This window comes from Nannospalax galili, unplaced genomic scaffold (assembly GCF_000622305.1).
Source record: "Nannospalax galili isolate Female #2095 unplaced genomic scaffold, S.galili_v1.0 scaffold5620, whole genome shotgun sequence".
Classification (NCBI taxonomy): Eukaryota; Metazoa; Chordata; class Mammalia; order Rodentia; family Spalacidae; genus Nannospalax; species Nannospalax galili.
In genome coordinates this window covers 14,946-25,165 of record NW_008346680.1, presented here as the reverse complement: position 1 = coordinate 25,165, position 10,220 = coordinate 14,946, and the positions used below count along the sequence as shown (strand labels likewise).

Below are 10,220 nucleotides of genomic sequence, written 5' to 3'. Positions count from 1 at the left end.
GAGTGGGGGTGCCACCCCGTTCTGAGGGACAGAAATAAGACACAAGCAGGATGCTCTGGAGAAAACCTTGAACAGGCAGATAACACTAGAAGCCAGAGATCCACTGCAATGTCTCCCAATGTACTTATGAGGCAGCACCATCCATTTATTGATAGTTTCCTAAAGGTTCTGTACATAAAATAATGTGATTTCAGGTCCCAAATAGCTGAGGCATTACTCAACCATCAACATTCTACTACTGGGAGAGTTTTGTGTCACACACACACACACGCACACACGCGCACGCACGCACACACCCTTTGTACCATCCTCAAAAAAGATGTGAGGAGACCGAATAGGGTCAGTCCCCCGTACCATGGTTTCTGTATCAGTGGAAGGTATTCAAGGGGAAAAATGCATCTGTACCAAACATCTACAGACCTTTTTACATCATTGTTAACATTATTGTTACATCAATGCTAAACTATAGCAGAAATAATAGTATTTCCACTATTTACACCACATTAAGTATCATAGGTTATCTGAGGTAATGTAAAGTGTTTGGGAGAATGTGCATAGGCTGTATGCAAATACTGTGACGTTTTATGAGGAAGGACTTGTACTTCCAAGGACTTTTGTATGCATGGGGGTTCCTGGAACCAATTCCTGTACATATCAAGGGACAATTGTAATTTTTTCTAAATACAGAAATGGATTTGGGATAAAGCCCCAGGTCACATGGTATTTTTGTATATCTCATCAACTTTTACAAGTCATTTATTTGCATTTATCATCTCTTTGTGTGTCTATTGTCGGTAGAAGAAAGGATTTCACCAGACTTTGACAAATATGATGGGAAAGTAAAATATCGACGAATCCCCATGCTCACTGAACTGAGTAAGCTGTTCCTTGGGAAAAATTCAAGGGAGAGATCTTTCTGGTGCATAATTTATGTCTCAGAGTTCTTTCTAGAATCCACAGTCAAAGGACTGAGGAACCAGAAACTAAAATGGGCCCCAGAAACTTTTCAGTGCTGGTTGGATGTCCCATTGGGTTTTACTCAATTGATGACATCATCCAATAGAGCCCATTCTAAGCATCTGGGCCATACTGTCAGCCTACTTGCAACTCCCTCGAAGCTGTTGGCCTCAGGTTTAATGGACATTTTGTTCCTTCCCTTTTAACCATCTCTAACTCACAAAGTATAAATATAATAAGAACATGAACCAGAAGAAATGGTAAATTAGTGTAATGGGGAGGAGATGAGCTAGTGTCTCACTAGCTCACCAGTGTGCCTGACCACTTAGCAAGGACTACAGGCTTTATTCAGCCAAAGACCCGGTAATAGACAGCTGTTACTGTAGTAGCTAAGAAATCACCTGTAAGCTCACTCAATCCCTTGCTCTTTGGCTGGCTGGAAGGGGTCAAGTTGACATGAGGACCTTGGGTCTGGCTTGCCAGCACTTAGCTATGGAATGTACCAAAGGGAAACACCTACAGGAAAATGGCAAAGAAACCAGAGGACTCTGGTTTAAATCACAGATCAGGATGGAGACAATCCTGTGGTAATGGTGGTGGTGCTGTGTGTGTGGTGGTGGTGCTGTGTGTGGTGATACTGCTGTCTGTGTGGTGGTACTCTGCCTGTGTGGTGATGATGCTGTGTGTGTGTGGTGGTGGTGCTGTACATGTGTGGTGATGATGTGTTTGTGGTGGTGGTGTTGTGTGTGTGTGGTGATAGTGCCGTGCATGTGTGGTGGTGGTACTGTGTGTGTGTGGTGCTGATGCTATGTGTGTGTGGTGGTGGTGGTGTGTGTGTAGTGATGGTGCTGTATGTGTGAGCTCTTGATGCTGTGCATTTGTGGTGGTGGTGTTGTGTGTGTGGTGATGGTGATGGTGCTATGCATGTGTGGTGGTGGTGCTGTGTGTGTATAGTGATGGTGCTGTGTGTGTGTGTGGTGGTGGGTGTGTGTTGCTGGTGGTGCTGTGTGTGTGCACAGCATAAATCTGGAAGCCAGAGGATGACTTGGGACAGCTGTAATAATTTTAGTAATTAGGCTGTTTTTCAAAAATCACTATTAGTTTTATAATTAGCAACAAAACACTCAGGCACGTTCAGAGCCTTTTTAAGTTGGGGACCTGTGTGTGCACGTGTGTATGCATGTATGTGGTATGTGTGTGTACATGTGTGCATGTGTGTATGTTGTGCATAGTGTATGTGTGGCTGGGCATGTGTGTGTGTAAACATGTGCCTGTGGGCGTGTGCATGTGGAGGCCATAGGTCAACGTCAGGTGTCTTCCTCACTCTCCACCTACTTTTTCTGAAACAAGGTCTCTCACTGAGCCCAGAGCTCATCGATTAGCTAGAGAGCTCTGGGTGTCTGGCTGTCTCAGTGTCCCCCACACCCAGTGCTAGGATTGTAAGTACACATCACCATGCCTGGCTTTTTACTTAGGTTCTGGGATTGAATTCACGACTTCATGCTTCTGTGGCAAACACTTTACTGAGTTAACCAGAGTTACATGAAGAAGTCCATGTAACACTCTCTCATAGAGGCTTTACAGGACAGGATCCAAGTCCAGGAAACTAGAACCGTTGCCATGAGTTCTGTAACTTGCCAGCATGCATTCCCTGATGTCTCTTCATCTACGTGCCTTTCCTTCCAGAAAATCCTTCCAATATCCACTTCATTGATCAGATTGGTGGACTGGAAGGGGCCCTCTCAGGAACCAGCCTGCATCTCAGCACGTCCTTTTCCACTGGCACTGTCTTCTCAGAGAATTTCTTGGATTCCCTCTTGGCCATGGTAGGTACAGTCAGCCACTGAATCCCCCAAACCAAGCCCTTCATGCAGAGGTGAGAGCTAAGCAGGTGACAGCTCAGTTTCTCCCTCTCTAAAGTTTTCCAAAACAGCTAATTTGCATACATTAGTTCATCTTTTTCCCATACTTACTTGATGAGGCTGACTTAAAGATGATCAGCTGGTAACACAGAAAGAATGTGAGTTGCAAGGGCTCAGGCAAGCTGAGATAGGAAACACAGGGTTTAGGGAGAGGAGTGTTAAGTTTCAATAGTGACCAGGGAAGGGGCACATGGAAGTCATGCTCTGGAGGAGAGTGAAGGTGGCTCAGATCCTGAGGAAGAAATGTTCCAGGTAGAAGGAGTGACTCGGGAGCTCACCCAGGGCATCTGAGGAATTTAAACTTGACTAAGACCCACAGAACCAGAGTGCAGCCATTTGATGACAGCTGGAAGCCCTGGAAGGAAACTGTGTAGTCTACTACCTCACCCCTACTAGGGTTCTTCCTATTGAGATTCTTCAAGAAGAGTTACAAAGAGGTCAAATATAGATATGCAAATGCTTAAATGCACAAGGTTCTGAGAATAACTGGTAAACACATTGCTTTCTGGAATCCCACGTAGACAAGGCAACACTCCTGAACTGTACGGTCCTCAAAGGCAGTTTGCACATTTAAAGGAATGTAGCTAGGACATGTGTGTTCTCTTCATGGCACTGATGCCATTTAGTGCTGAGAATCATACAGCTCAGCTCTTCTCAGGCACAGTGAGCAGCTCATGAACCCTGCTGAGCTCTCAGACAAATAGCACCACTTTTTAAAACATTTAATTAAAAAAAATTTTTTTTCTGTGTATGAGTATATTGCTTGCATGTAAGAAAGTGCACCCATGTCATGCAATGCCCACAGAGGTCAGAAGAGGGCATAGGATCCCCTGGAACTAGAGCTACAGACAGGTGTTGGCTGCCATGTGAGTGCTGGGAATCAAACCCAGGTCCTCTCCAAGAGCCCCCAGTGCCCTTAACTGCTGAGCCATCTCTCCAGCTCCAAACAGCATTACTTAATAATAGAATAATATTAAACAAGCTGGTAGATTGTTGAATTTCTAAAGAATAAGCAACATTAACCTTTGATCAAGCCAGAGACGTTTATGTCAGAGGAAATCAAGTTAGGTTACTTTTCTGAAGTGGTCCTGTTAACACTCTGTTACCAATGTGTCAATTCACGTGCTTGCAATTAAAATCAGGTAACTTTGGGTGACTTGACGTGATTAAAAGAGACATTGTAGAAGCTGGGCATAGTGGCACACACCTTTAATCCCAGCACTTGGGAGGCAGAGGCAGGCGGATCGTTGTGAGTTCAAGGCCAGCCTGGTCTACATAGTGAGTTCCAGGACAGCTGGGACTACAGGAAGACCCTGTCTCAAAAAGACAAAAAAAAAAAAAAAGACATTGTAGATGGTTTGAAGCTCTTCAGATTCTCTCAGGCGGCAGATAGCCTGGTACCTTAAATTAAAATTGAGAATTAAGCTGGGTGTGGTGCCTTGCGGGCACACAGACACGCTTAGTACTCCTTGCGGGCACACAGACACGCTTAGTACTCCTTGCGGGCAAACAGACACGCTTAGTACTCCTTGCGATTTAACAGAGGGGCTTAGTAGTCATTTAGGATACACAGGCTTAGTACTCCTTGAGGACAGACAGAGAGACTTAGTACTACTTGAGGACACACAGAGAAGCTCAGTATTCCTAGAGAACACAGAGAGACTTAGAACGCCTTGCGATCTCACAGAAGGGCTTAGTACTCATTGAGAATACACAGGCTTAGTACTCCTTGAGGACACACAGAGAAGCTTAGTACAATTTTCGGACAGTGAGGCTTAGTACGCCTTTTGGAAACAGAGAGACTTAGTACTCCCTGTGGACACACATGGAGGCTTAGTACTCATTGAGGATTCACAGAGAGGCTTAGTAGTCATTGAGGATTCACAGACGCTTAGTACTCCTGAAGGACATGCAGAGAGGCTTAGTACTCTTTGCAGACACAGTGAGGCTTAGTACTCCTTGCGGACTCACAGAGAGGCTTAGTACTCGCAGATACATAGAGGCTTAGTACTCATTGATGATACACAGGCTTAGTACTACTTGCAGACACAGAGTCTTAGTACTCCTTGCGGACACACAAAGAGGCTTAGAACTCCTTGCGGACACATACAGAGGCTTAGTACTCCTTGAGGACACACAGAGAGCTTAGTACTCCATGCAAACACAGAGATGCTCAGTACTCCTTTCGGACACAGAGAGAGGCTTAGTACTCCCTGAAGATACACAGAGAGGCTTAGTATTTGTTGCAGACACACAAGCTTAGTACTCCTTTCGGACACACAGAGAGGGTTAGTATTCCTTGCAGACCAACAAAGCGGCTTAGTACTCATTGAGGATACACAGGCTTAGTATTCCTTGATGACATACAGAGGGGCTTATTACTCCTTGAGGACACACAAAGAGGCTTAGTACTCCTTGCAGACACCCAGAGAGGCTTAGGACTCCTTGTGGACACACAGAGAGGCTTAGTACTCCTTTGTGGACACCCAGAGAGGTTTACTACTCCTTGAGGACATGCAGAGAGGCTTAGTACTCATTGAGGACACACCGGCTTAGTACTCCTTGTGGAAACACACAGAGGGTTAGTACTCCTTGAGGAAACACAGAGAGGCTTAGTACTCCTTGAGGACACACAGCGGCTTAGTACTCCTTGCTCACACACAGAGACTATTATTAATACTTGCGGACATACAGAGAGGCTTAGTACTCATTGACGATACACAGGCTTAGTACAGCTTGCGGACACACAGAGAGGCTTAGTACTCCTTGCGGACACACACAGAGGTTTAGTAATACTTGCGGACACACAGAGAGACTTAGGACTCCTTTAGGACACACCGAGAGGCTTAGTGCTCCTTGAGGACACGCAGAGAGGCTTTATATTCCTTTTGGACTCACAGAGAGGCTTAGTACTCCTTATAGACCCACAGAGAGGCTTAGTACTCATTGAGGATACACAAGCTTAGTACTCCTTGTGGAGACACAGAGAGGCTTATTAGTACTTGAGGACACACAGAGGCTTAGTAAATCTTGCAGACACACAGAGAGGCTTAATACTCTGTCGACACACAGAGAGGCTTAGTAATCCATGCGTACACCCAAGGAGGCTTAGTACTCCTTGTGTTCAGGCTGAGAAGCTTAGTAGTCATCAAGGATACACAGGCTTAGTACTCCTTGCGCACATACATAGAGGCTTAGTACTTCTTGCAGACACACATAGAGGCTTAGTACTCCATGTGGACACACAGAGAAGCTTAGGACTCGTAGAAGATACAGAGTCTTAGTACTCCTTTCGGACACACATTGATGCTTAGTACTCCATGAGGACAAGGAGAGAGGCCTAGTACTCCTTTTGAACAAACAAAGATGGTTAGTACTCCTTGCAGGCCCACAGAGGCTTAGTACTCCTTGCAGACCCACAGAGAGGCTTAGAACTCCTTGCGGACACGCAGAGAGGCTTAGTACTCATTGAGGATACACAGAGAGCCGTACTACTAATTGTAGACACACAGAGAGGCTTAGTACTCCTTGAGGACACATACAAAGGCTTAGTACTCCTGGAGGACACACCGAGAGGCCTAGTACTCCTTGAAGATACACAGAGAATCTTGGTATTCCTTGCAGACACTCAGGCTTAGTACTCCTTGCGGACACAGTGAGGCTTAGTACTCCATGAGGACACACAGAGAGGCTTAGTACTACTTGTGGACACACAGGCTTAGTACACGTTGATGACACTCAGAGAGGCTTAGTACTCCTTGCAGATACACAGAGAGGCTTAGCACTCATTGAGGACAAACAGAGAGGCTTCGTACTCCATGAGGACACACAGAGAGCCATAGTACTCATTGCAGACACACAGAGAGGCTTAGTACTCCTTGAGGACACACAAAGAGCCTTAGTGCTCATTGCAGAGACACAGAGAGGCTTGGTACTCCTTGAGGACACACAGAGAGGCTTAGTACTCCTTGAAGATACACAGAGAGTCAGTATTCCTTGCAGTCACACATGCTTAGTACTCCTTGTGGACACAGAGTGAGGCTTAGTTCTCCTTGAGGACATACAGAGAGGATTAGTACTCCATGAAGACACAGAGAGAGGCTTAGTACTCATTGAGGATTCACAGGTTTAATACTCCTTGAGAACACACAGAGAGGTTTCATTCTCCCTGCAGACACACAGAGAGGCTTAGTACTCCTTTATGACACACAGAGAGGTTTAGTGCTCCTTCTGGACAAGAAGAGAGGCATAGTACTCCTTGCAGACAAAAAGAGAGGCTGATTACTCCTTGAGGGGTCACAGAGAGGCTTAGTACTCCTTGCGGACACAAAGACAGGTTTAGTACTCCTTCTGGACACAGAAGTTCTCATTGAGGACACACAGGCTTAGTACTCCTTGAGGACACACAGAGAAGCTTAGTACTCCTTCCGGACACAAAGAGAGGCATAGTAGTCCTTGAGGACACAGAGAGGCTTAGTACTCCATGAGGACACACAGAGAGGCTTAGTTCTCATTGAGGATTCACAGGCTTAATAGTCCTTGAGAACACAGAGAGGTTTTGTTCTCTCTGCGGACACGCAGAGAGGCTTAGTACTCCTTGCAGACACACAGAGATGCTCAGTACTCCTTGCGGACAAACAGAGGCTTAGTTCTCATTGAGGATACCAGGCTTAGTACTCCTTGAGGACACACAGAGAGTCTTAGTACTCCTTGACGACACACTGAGAGGCTTAGTACTCCTTGCAGACACACAGAAAGGCTTAGTACTCATTGAGGATACACAGGCTTATTACTCCTTGCAGACACACTGAGAGTCTTAGTACATCTTGCGGGCTCACAGAGAAGTTTAGTACTCCTTGCGGACACACAGAGAGGCTTATTACTCCTTGCAGACCCACAGAGAGGCTTAGTATTCCTTGCTGACACACAGAGAGGTTTAGTTCTCATTGTGGATACACAGGCTTAGTACTCCTTGCAGACACACAGAGGCTTAGTTCTCATTGAGGATACACAGGCTTAGTACTCCTTGAGGACACACAGAGAAGCTTAGTACTCCTTCCGGACACAAAGAGAGGCATAGTAGTCCTTGAGGACACAGACAGGCTTAGTACTCCATGAAGACACACAGAGAGGCTTAGTACTCCTTGTGGATACACAGGCTTTGTACTTGAGGACACACAGAGAGGCTTAGTACTCCTTGGCAGACACAAAGGGAGGTTTAGTACTCCTTTCGGACACACAGAGAGGCTTAGTATTCCTTGCTGACACACAGGTTTAGTTCTCATTGCGGATACACAGGCCTAGTACTCCTTACAGACACACAGAGGCTTAGTTCTCATTGAGGATACACAGGCTTAGTAATCCCTGAGAACACACAGAGAAACTTAGTACTCCATGATGACACACAGAGAGGCTTAGTACTCATTGAGGTTTCACAGGCTTAATAGTCCTTGAGAACACATAGAGAGGTTTTGTTCTCTCTACGAACATGCAAAGAGGTTTAGTATTCCTTGCAGACACATAAAGAGGCTTAGTACTCCTTACGGACACACAGAGAGTCTTGGTAATCCTCGCGGACACACAGAGAAGCTTAGTACTTCTTGTGGACACACAGGGAGGTTTAGTACTCCTTGTGGAAACACAGAGAGGCTTAGTACTCCTTACAGACACAGACAGGCTTACTACTTGTGGACTCGCAGAGAGGCATAGTACTCCTGGACAGATAGAGAGGCATAGTACTCCTTGGGGACACACAGAGAGGCTTAGTACTCATTGAGGAGTCACAGGTTTAGTACTCCTTGAGAACACAGAGAGAGGTTTCGTTCTCCCTGCAGACACACGGAGACGCTTAGTACTCCATGGTGACACAGAGAGTCTCAGTACTCCTTGCGGACATACACAGAGGTTTTGTAATCTTTGAGGTCACACAGAGAGGATAAGTTCTCATTGAGGATACCAGGCTTAGTACTCCTTGCAGACACGCAGAGAGGCTTAGTACTCATTGAGGATACACAGGCTTAGTACTCCCTGACGACACACAGAGAGGCTTAGTATTCCTTGTGGACACACAGAGAGGCTTAGTACTAGTTGAGGACACAGAGATCCTTAGTACTCATTGCAGTCACACAGAGAGGCTTACTTCTCCTTGAGGGCACACACAGAGGCTTAGTACACCTTGAAGACACACAGAGAGGCTTAGTATTCCTTGAAGATACACAGAGTCTTAGTATTCCTTGCAGACATGGCTACAGGCCAATCCAATGAAGGCAATTCCCCAATTGAGGCTCCGTCAACCCAGGTGTGTCAGGTTGACACTAAAGCTATCCCGCACAATATTTAAAAAAAGAATGAAGTCAATATTACTCAAAAAGCATAGTCAACTGAGTTCTAGGTCTATAGTTACACCTAACAATAACATCCCATTAGGCAGTTAAATGCAAGGGATTGGTTTTTCCTTTTAATTCTGTGATCTTTAAATGTTAAAATCTGTATTTTCTTGTAATTTGAAGTATTTCAATGACGTGAGCACTTCTTTTTTTTTGAGACAGGGTCTCCCTGTAGCCCCAGCTGTCCTGGAACTCACTATGTAGACCAGGCTGGCCTTGAACTCACAAAGATCCACCTGCCTCTGCCTCCCAAGTGCTGGGATTAAAGGCGTGCACCACCACGCCCGGCCCCGAGCATTCCTTTTTTAAAATACACTCAATATTAGGTAATAGTTACATACTGCAATAGTATTCCTCTTGTGTACAAATTAAACCATTTGAAAGAAATGTGTTCTGAGAATGATATACAAAAGAAATCTGTAAGCGGTTTTGAAACAAAACATAGTATCATTGCTAGCTCTATTGTTTTAAAATACCTTCAAAAAGTAAAAGTTAACAAACATGCTTCAAAATCTTCCAAGCGTACAAGTCTCAAGAAGATCAAATGTCAAAAAATTCTAAGAAGCTATAAAAAGCCTGCATGTACTTTGCTTGGGATCTTATGAAACGTCCCATTTTCAAGAAGTTAAGTTTCAGTATTAAGTAACTTGCATATCAATTTTACTCCAAAAGCTCACACTGGATATAGTTCCCCACTGATCTCAAACACAAGCCTGTATGCACAATTTTCCTTCAGTGAAGGCACACCATCTCACTTTAGGATGTCAGGTGTGAATGTGCCACACTGGGCAGTATGTTTACCAAGTGAATATGCATAAGCATCACTAGGTATCGGTGCCTTCTTCCCCACACTACTCTCATCCATATGTTTTCCTTCATGAACCCAGCTATGTTTAGAACTCCAGTAGCTAATGGAACCTTTGAAGTCTGAAATGACATGAAGATCAAGGAGATG

The 10,220-nt window shown here is 45.1% G+C and overlaps 1 protein-coding gene across 1 annotated transcript in view; it reads left to right on the top strand.

Moving 5' to 3' along the window:
• Window positions 1–2,729, top strand: part of LOC115072029 — a 24,876-nt gene extending 22,147 nt beyond the window's left edge. The window contains exon 2 of the mRNA XM_029568306.1: window positions 2,644–2,729. The gene's annotated coding sequence lies outside the window, so the exon portion shown is untranslated. The remainder of the gene's footprint in view (window positions 1–2,643) is intronic.
• Window positions 2,730–10,220: the final 7,491 nt, after the last annotated feature.